We start from the raw sequence: 9651 nt of genomic DNA, 5'->3' as shown, positions 1-9651 counted from the left end.
TTATTTCTTTGAAGAATTCTCCCTAAACAGTTATATTCATGCAGGCACGAGGGAAATGAATAATTTGGATAACTATAGTGGAAGGCGAGGAATTGAAAGGCCAGAAACTTGCAGTTCCAAAGAGTTGCTATAGCGTCAGTTTTGTCTCCTAGCTGGCTTCTCAGCCAAAATCTTTCTATTTTGCTGCCTGGGAGAGAAGTGCCCTTTTAGTTATCATCAAAGAACAAATGAATCAAAGAATAGGAGATTGTCTAGTGAATGATTAGTGTGAGATGAATTGGGGAGCATAAAGCATTTTCAAAACCGGAATAAGTCAGTAGAAAAAACGTATTGAGTGAAATCATATTCCCATCAAAGTCAATGGGAGTTTGCTGTTGACTTCAACGAGGCCAGGAGTCTACTAATTCATTCTTCAAGAGCAATTCGCTAAGGTAGGCAGCAATCCTTTTTGTGAATTCTATTTATAAAACTAAAACCATGCATCCTTTGGCTTGGAAAGGCAAAGAAGCCAAACAGCCCTCAAAAGGGGAACACGTCAAAATTTTGCCACCCACTCTGAAGGCTGCTGTTCCGAAGGGGAAGGTCATTATAAATGTTTGGTGAGTGAGAGGAGTGACACTATGAACGTCATGCACTGTGGACAGTTGGCATTTCATGACAATAGCAGTGACAGATCGTAGAGCATGCCATTCCAAAACCCCAAGTCCCAACCATAATCTAAATAAAGAGCACTAAATGCCAACAATGGAAGCCTTTGATACACAGCTATGTAGTTGCAATTCCATCTACTGGAGGACTTTCGTGCACTTACAGCACCTGCTAGCCAATCCATTGCAATATTCAGACTGGAGTCCAAAACCCAATTTCAATTCCCAAAAAAACACTCCTCGACTGTGAGTTACGTTCACTATGCCAGCACTTTGAAAAATACAGGTTGCAAAAACCCACAAGAACTAGAATTACAATCTAAGTGAGAGGCCAAGGGAATTCCAAGCACTCCTGAGCTGAGGGTAAAATTATTTTTGCTGGAATATCTGGAATGAGTCTCTTGAATGTTCTGTATCAGTGTGGCTATTTCCTTTATTATTCCCGTTGACTAAAACAAACTGACAAATTGGCCTACTCAAAGCCAAACCACATGGTGGTTGACTTCATGGCACTTGTGGGTTTGGGGGATTCATTGCTTGCACTGCGAATATATCTTGCTGGGAAGATCAGACCTCTGATGAAATCCCATGAAACCCACAAACCAGCTCCCTATTCAAAACATCGGAGTGGGTTTTCTTCTCCCGCATCCCCCTTGCTGCTGGGATCCTGTCAACTGTTTAAGATCTGAGGCCATGATTAAGATCATGAAGAAAATTGCAGAAGTGTTTGGCAAACTTCTGGAGACAGTTCTCCTTCAGCTGTAGAATAGTCATTTAATAGCCTTCGTGCTGAAGAAAATGGTTCACTGAATTGGTGTGTTTCCCCTCTCTCTTGATCCCAGGAAAACGTGTATGGACAATGCAAATAAATGTGCAGTAAATATTTTGAATAGCAAGAGCCATTGTTACCACCCACATCAGATACATTCTTCATTGGCTCATGTAAGTGGCACCTTGTTTCCATTTCTTCATGGCAGAACTGAGATAGACATTCTGGTCCTGAGGTCTCTTCCAGCCCGAGGATTCGATGAAGTTCTCAGATTCATATTCCTATGAAGTGCCACCTTCAGAAGCTTGATCGTGGCCTTGTTATGCCACAAGGGAAACTCCCTCCCACTGCAACGGGTGATGTGTTCACTTACTCAGTGATTAAACTGATGCTAAGGTCATGTCACCTTGAAAAACCATCAGCTCATCAAAACAGCTAGCAAATCCTCTGGCCTCCTAGGGAAGCATTCAAACACAAGAAAGATTCAGGTACTTCCATATTAAGTTGTTTCCTGTTGTAAATAGAAAGACATCACTTGCCACTTGCAAAGGTAGGAAAGCTTTATGATATGAACTATGGTATGCAGATTTAGTTAGGGCTTTCTGCATAAGGATACATTTCATGCTGCATGTAAGTAATGATGTTGCCCGCTGGGTTTTGTTCATACAAATGTCTGGGGAACAGTTGTTCGTGTAGATACCTGTATTTGCATTCAGCATAAAGGATTAGTACGCAATGAAAGAATGTATGCATTAAAAAAAGATTATTAATCGTGAATTAGTTTTCGTTCATTATACAACATTCTGCTATTTTTAAAAAGTGTCACTCCTCTAGTCAAGGAGTAAAAGAATACCATGTGACTGAAATCATCAACCACATACCTGAAATAATTAATAGCCACCACTGAAGAGGACAGTTTGTAAACAACCCATCTTACAGCTTTGTAGCTACATAAACTGGGCAACTTGAGACTATGTAACAAAAAAAATTAAAGCCCAATCATTAAAGTTTTGCACACAGACATGAAGGACTAAATTTGCCATTCATATAATTTACAAAGAACAAGTTGACACAAGTCAAAGTCTCAGAAACAGGGCAGAACCTCAGATTTACACATTCTACCTGTGATACACTTTAAGAAACATCAAAATGGAGATATATGGAAAACAGTAGTGAGTAGAAGACTTTTCTCCATCTTACAGCATGGAAAGATTTAAAATTAAATTGTAGAGATACAGAGCAGGGCATAAATGCTGCTTCTAAGCTTTCCCGCACCTATAACATGGGGATAATATTTATCTATTACCTGGGGAAAATTCTAATTGAATAGTGTTTGTAAAGTGCAAAGGTCAATTAGTGACAGATGTGTGACTAGAAGTTAGCCATCTCTATTCCTATTACTTTACACTGAGACACCAAACATGAGGAAGTCACCAATTAACAACAGTGGTGATGACTTTGCAGACATGTTTGCAAGGTTTTCCTGACTTCTAAAGATCACGGCGGGAGCAAATTAGATTTAAGTACATGAGCACTGAAAGCCAGTTTACTGAGAGTGAACCGATAAAACCCTCAGCACAATCCATTCCATATTTGCTGCCCCAGAATTCTTAGCCATCAATTAAAGGCACAAGCCAGAAAATCTTCTTGTGAATGCATCTGAGTGCTCATAATTTCTTTCATTCATTTTAGACGTTACCTTCCAACTAGCTTGTTCTTTAAATCTTTGTGAAATCTACAATACAGGCCAGGTTTGAACAAAATCAGTTCAGCTATCACTGAGTTCTGTTTACACGGTCCTTCCAATGGGAACACACAGGAGAGATTTATGTAAATTATACCTGGAATGCCAGCCCCTCGGGTATTGTAAATCAGGGTAGTTCCGTTTAACTTCATGAATCTACACCAAATTATAGTAGTTGACCATCTGGCCCAGAGATCCCGAAAATAGCCGAAAACTTTCAGTAAAATTTGCCTCTGGTCACATACTAACCATGAAAATTGTTATCCCCAGAATAACTTCACTTGAGAAAGATCTGAGCAATTGTAAAAGGAGTTTCTACGTGAAGTTGTATTTCAACTTAAATTTAATTTGTTACTCCTGCTGTATTAAACCAAAGAACCAGAACCATCATTCAGCAGCAGCTCTAGTATCCACCCAACAAAAATCACATTCGACAAGCCAAAACCATGACTAAGAAGAGGATGAGTTAATAAACATGTCATATATAGAAATAACAATCCCATGGCATGTTCTGTCCTCTAAACAGAGATATGCTTTGACATATTCCTTTGGGGTAGGAAAAGGCTTTTGAATAGCTTCCCACTAGGACTATACACCCAACAGTTTGACCATCACAAAGCAGATGTATGGCCATACAGGAAACCGGAGAACTAATGGGAAACTTATGAGGTAAACATGTCACAATTCCAATTATGAAAATTTATATAACAGGAAAAAGCTGTGGCTAACCAAAACAGATTGAGCGTATAGACATAGAGCAAAGGAAGCAGGTAATAATCAAACAGTCTTTTCACCCTTGGAGACCACCTCCAGTGATGAATAGAGGGAGTATGTCAGAGGTTAGAGGAGAAGACTGGAGTCAGGACTTCTGGGTTCTGTATCCAACTCGTACTGACTTGCTGTGCTCTAGGGCAAGTTACTACTGGCTTGATTTTCAAAGACAGCTTTGAAAACCAGGCCATTTACTTCAGTTTCTCCATGAAAAATATAAGGATCATCGTTCACAAACTAAGTTAGAATACGTCGACTCTCCATAGAGAGTTCTCAGTGGGAGAGACCAGCCACGCCAAGGCTGGGTAACTGTGGAGTGTGAACATTTGTCTGGCCAGTGGACCGTTGTACAAACTTGGTTTGCAGGAGGATGAGTAATTGAATCCAACAGAGTTTGCTCCCTGGGAGTGACACCATAGGCGCTTGTGTTGTTAGTTCTCTTGAGCCAACCCTCGCTAGTTCTCTCAGAACCACAGATTGTTCATAAACCAGCCTTATCAGGAGTTTACTTATTTATCTCATGCTCACCCCCATAATCACTGAGCACCACATAGCATTTCCTATGTCCCACATGTCCTCCAGGAGCCCAACCTCTCCTTCTGTGGGACCATAAAACTGAACTTCACTAATTTACAGATTTTTTAAGGGGGGAGGGTGCGGCTGATTCCCCCCTCCCCCACACACACACACACATTGTGCCCAGCTACGTGTCATTGACTCCCTAACAGATTATCTAGGACACAATCAGCCTGTCTACCTCCTTTCCATTCCCCAAACACGGCAGTAGAAACAGGGCCTTATTTACTCTCTATGGCTGTGTCCAGACTCAGGGGTTTTTTCGAAAAAAGTAGCCTTTTTTCGAAAAAACTTCACGTGCGTCCAGACACAAGCCGCGTTCTTTTGAAATTAAATCGAAAGAACGCGGCTTTTCTTTCGATGGCGGTAAACCTAATTCTACGAGGAAGAACGCCTTCTTTCGAAAGTTCCTCTTTCGAAAGAAGGCGTTCTTGAATGTAAATAGGGCTTCCTCGAAAGAGAGCATCCAGACTCGCTGGGTGCTTTCTTTCGAAAAAGCAAGCCGCTTTTTCGAAAGTTCCGCGTGTAGTCTAGACGCGCTCTTTCGAAAGAGGCTTGCAGTCTAGACATAGCCTATCTGTATAGCAGTAGTGCTTCGCAGCTCCCATTGCAGACCAGAACCCACAGCGGTAGGGGCTGTACAAACAGAACAAAAAGATGGTCCCCGACCTAAAGAGAGATGCTCTAGGAATTGTCAGGGAGCAGTTCTCTGCCCTGCATCATGCAGGAGGTCAGACTGGATCCCAACGGTCTAGTCTTCTTCTGGGCTTGGAAACGATGAATCATAGAATCATAGAATACTAGGACTGGAAGGGACCTCGAGAGGTCAATGAATAGAGGGAGTATGTCAGAGGTTAGAGCAGAAGACCAGGAGTCAGGACTTCTGGGTTCTGTATCCAACTCGCACTGACTTGCTGTGCTCTAGGACAAGTTACTACTGGCTTGATTTTCAAAGAGCTTTGAAAACCAGGCCATTTACTTCAGTTTCTCCAATGAAAGAAGTCTATGAAAGAGTCTGCTCAGATTAGGAGGCAAGAGAGCATGGGCGGAGGCAAAGACAGGGGAGCATGTCACAGGGGCCATCTGTCACAAGGCATCAAGTAAGAAAGCAGGAGCATGGTGAATCTGCTTCCTGTGCCAATAGTGACCCTTATGGATCGGGGAAGGCAGCGGCGAAGGCTGGACGCTGTTTTTTGCATCCATTTTTTATTTGTGAAACATGCAGATTCCACAACACCAAATCATCCCTCAAAGTCAATGTCAAGCAGTTTGGGCTGAAATGAAACCAAAAGAAGAAAAATAAACACATTGGAAAATATGGAAACTTTTCAGAAGACACATTACAACTTGAAATAACGGTCTCCTCTTGTTTTATTTAAGAAATAAACAGTAACAAACATTTTAAAACAGTGAACATTGAAACAAAATATTTTGTTTGACTTAAACGCCCCCCCCCCACTCACACACCACATGCCACAACTTCTCAACTGGCCAAAATTAAAAAAGAAACAAAAGCCAGTTCAGCCCAAGACAAAGACAATGGTTTCCCCGTTTTTCGGAACTGACAGAGAAGCAAAAAGGGTTTTGCCCGGCTCTAGCTATGGACTTCATTCAGTTGGGGAGCCCTCTACTGGAGAGAGGGGGAAAGGCAATCACTCAAGCCCACCTTGATACAGTACCAAGAGCAGGGAGATACTCCCAGACTGAGTGCTGGTTTGGTTCTGGAGAGGGCACTCAAGAGAGATGGGCAGATAGAGAAAGGTTGCTAGCAGGGAGAGGGAGAAAAAGGTGACTAGATTGGAAAAAGCTGCATCAGCCCATGGATGCCAACACATTGATACATGGTGGGTAGTGTTAGCATCTGAGTCCACCTTGACTGCAGATGGGCTTTGGGATCTACCCTCACTGTCTGCAGAGTCTTCGTTAACAGGTCCATTTAGCTACAAGCAAGGTGGTGATGATGTCAAAATAAAACAGCAGATTAAAAAAAAAGTCAAATGGGGCTATAAACAAAGCAAACAGCTGCTGCAATAAAGTGTGTCGGGTTATATTGCATCCTCTCCAGGATCCCTGTTTTCCTTTCTAAACAGCCAGTTTTTAAGAACACAGTTTCTAAAAGTTTACTGAGCTCCCATAATAGCACATTGTAAAATGTCCCATTCACCTAGAGCCGCCTTGTAACAGGATTTTATGCTGGAAGAAAATCTGGTATAACCGGTAAACCTCTGGAAAACTTGAAACCTATCACTGCAGCGTATTTTACACTGGATATTTGAGATAGTGATGGCTGAGCGTCAGAAGATTCGAAGCTTATCTGAAGGTTTTTAGTCCAGAATACCAAGCTAGAAAACCCGAGTCCGACACATGTTCATCCGGAATAGCCTTGCATATAGTAGCTTCTTGTTATAAACACCTATCTAGGATAGCCTAAACCACGGATGGGCAATAATTTTTTTTTGGGGGGGGACTCTCCATGATTTTGGAAAGTGGTCAAGGGCAGCACTTTTAAAGGAGATCAAGTTCGACCCCCTTGATTATGCCATCACTGTTATATGGTCACTTTGGATGTAACAGTGAGATTTCCAAAAGACAGCTGTGTGACAGTCCAGGTAGCCTCTAATCAGAGACATAGAGTCACATCATCGGCTAGTACAAACCAGCAAAAATCCACTCCCTTCAGCTGATGTAAACTGGTGTAACCCAGTTGAGGATCAGACCCACTGACCCTAATGGAGCTATGCTGATGTACAGGTGAGGATCCGTCCCCTAGAGATAGATCTAAAGTCCTTTAAAGTTATTAGGAATCTATATCCAAGACCACATTCATAAAGACTTTAGAAATCCCAGCCTGTATGCGGTTCACCGCTTAAATATAGTATTATAAATCATAATTATATAGTATCAGGAATGCGGGGAGGGTGTATTAAACTGAGCAGAACACAAGCAGTGAACAAATGTGCTGCATTCTGAGAAAGAGAGAGCAAGATAAAGCCGCTCAAAGTTAGGTAAGATTCAGTTCAGTTTTAACTGGAGTGAGTTGGTTCTTCTTTTATCAGAACCAGTTTCTCCCTGCATCTCAGTCTGACTTTCACAGAATGGTTATTCATTTAGGCATTCTAAACATGTCTTCATGGCCATGTCTTCACTAAACGGAAGATCAATGCTGCCACAATTGATCTTCCGGAGTTTGACATAGCAGGTCTAGTTAAGACTTGCTAAATCAAACTCAGAAGGAACCTCCTCTCCCAATCGGCAGCAGGTACTCCTGCTTCTGCAAGGAGCAAGGGAAGCTGCTGGGAGCATTTGCTCCCATCGACCTCCCATTGTAAGGATGGCGGGGAAACTCGAAACAAGGTACATCAACTCTAGCTACGTAATTAATGTATCTTGAATTGCGTATCTTGATTCAACCTTCCCTTTTAAAGTAGACCTGGCAATGGCATGACTCTGTGCAGTGCAGTTAAACTACTGTATGTATCTGGGTAAGGCTATAGATTTGACTAGGTTTTATAGTAGCTATTTCAGTGTCAAACCACATTCCAATGCTTTCATTCATGTGCTACACACCGATTTACAAAAACTTTTAAATAATGCCTGAATCCGGGAACTTCATCCATATGAAATGCCGTAACATTTCCCTTCTTCCATTGCTCAAGACTAGTTAGGTCTGGGACCAGTCTGTTGAGTCAAATTTCCTGACCCACTCATCCCTAATTATTCTGATCGCCACAAAGTAAAATAGAATGCAGCATTTTTTTGCAAGCAAATGTGCTTAGCAGACTGTTTTATGCTTCTTTCTCTGCAGCTGCAACATTTTTAATTCCAATGTGACAACTCAACAGGTCTGACACTCTCAAACCAGCATTCCAGATAGTACAATGGCTTTAAGTGGAGATGAAACACATTGACAATTTCAAGAAAACAGCACAGGACATTGACTATAAGGAGGGGGCAAAAAATAATTCCCCTACTACTCAAATGATATGAATCATATGAAAATCTTATTAACAGTCATTGTGCAACAAAAAACATCAGAAGAAATACTTGCTCTAGCAGAGAATGAGAAAATTTAGACTTTAAGCAGCTGTCTGGCTTATATGTGCATTTTTTTAAACTGCTAACAAGGTGTTTTCTTCTTTTCCAACAGATCAGTGCAAAGGGATCCCAAAGCAGATAGAAAATCAGACACTTGCTTATTTTAATCAATTAACAACAAAAAAGTTGCCCTTTTTCTTTTTAAATAAAAACATCAACTTTGTCAAAGTCAAAATTTATCATACGATTATTTGTAGTTTGTTTTCTTTCCCTGTGTGGAAGGGTATGTCTACACTAGCCCCCAGTTCGAACTAGGGTGGCTAATATAGGCATTCGAACTTGAAAATGAAGCCCTGGATTTAAATATCCCGGGCTTCATTTGCATGTTCCCGGGCAGGCGCCATGTTTAAATCCCCTTAGTTCGAACTGATTGCCCGCGGCTACACGTGGCAGTAAGAGGTTAATCTGAACTAAATCCTTAGTTTGGATTAACTGTTACACCTCATTGCATGTAGCTGTGGGCAGTCAGTTCAGACTAAGGGGGATTTAAAAATGGTGCCCGCCCAGGAACATGCAAATGAAGCCCGGGATATTTAAATCCTGGGCTTCATTTGCAAGTTCGAATGCCTATATTAGCCACCCTAGTTCAAACTAGGGGGCTAGTGTAGACATACCCGAAGGGAGATTGATATTGATAAGGACAACTGGGGCTGACAGGAGGGTGGAGATCAGGGGAGCTCAAATGAAATATAAAGCAAACTTTTCCAAGATTTCTCAGGTGCCTATTGCATCTTTCAAACTCTCTTCATGAAGGCAGTTCCAGTCCCTCATTTACCTGTTGACTTAACATTTCACCTGTCAGACAGTGCATTTCTACAGTGGAAATAAAAACAAGAGCTCATCCGGTCAGTTGACAAAAATGATGGGCCAAGAATCAGAAAGAAAGGGTCATGATGAAGTTATTGTGCGGATGAAAACCCACTGGTTCCAGCATGATGCATGCCAACTCTGTGCATGAACATCTTTTTAATTCTCATCAGAAACAAAACCGTGTGTTGTGAGAAAGCACAAAAATCTGACTTTTCCCGAGAATGTTTTCAACGTTGACT

General features: G+C 41.6%; 1 long non-coding RNA gene across 1 annotated transcript in view; it reads right to left on the bottom strand.

Annotated features, from left to right (window-relative positions):
• Positions 1–5557: 5557 nt before the first annotated feature.
• The window catches only part of LOC142818700 (uncharacterized), a 28241-nt gene continuing 24147 nt past the window's right edge, over positions 5558–9651 (bottom strand). Inside the window, exon 3 of the long non-coding RNA XR_012896296.1 lies at positions 5558–5781. This is a non-coding gene — a long non-coding RNA (uncharacterized LOC142818700). The remainder of the gene's footprint in view (positions 5782–9651) is intronic.

This window comes from Pelodiscus sinensis, chromosome 17, assembly GCF_049634645.1.
Source record: "Pelodiscus sinensis isolate JC-2024 chromosome 17, ASM4963464v1, whole genome shotgun sequence".
In the NCBI taxonomy this organism is placed as follows: domain Eukaryota; kingdom Metazoa; phylum Chordata; order Testudines; family Trionychidae; genus Pelodiscus; species Pelodiscus sinensis.
The sequence above is the reverse complement of the archived record's forward strand: the minus strand, read 5'-3'. Positions and strand labels throughout refer to the sequence as shown.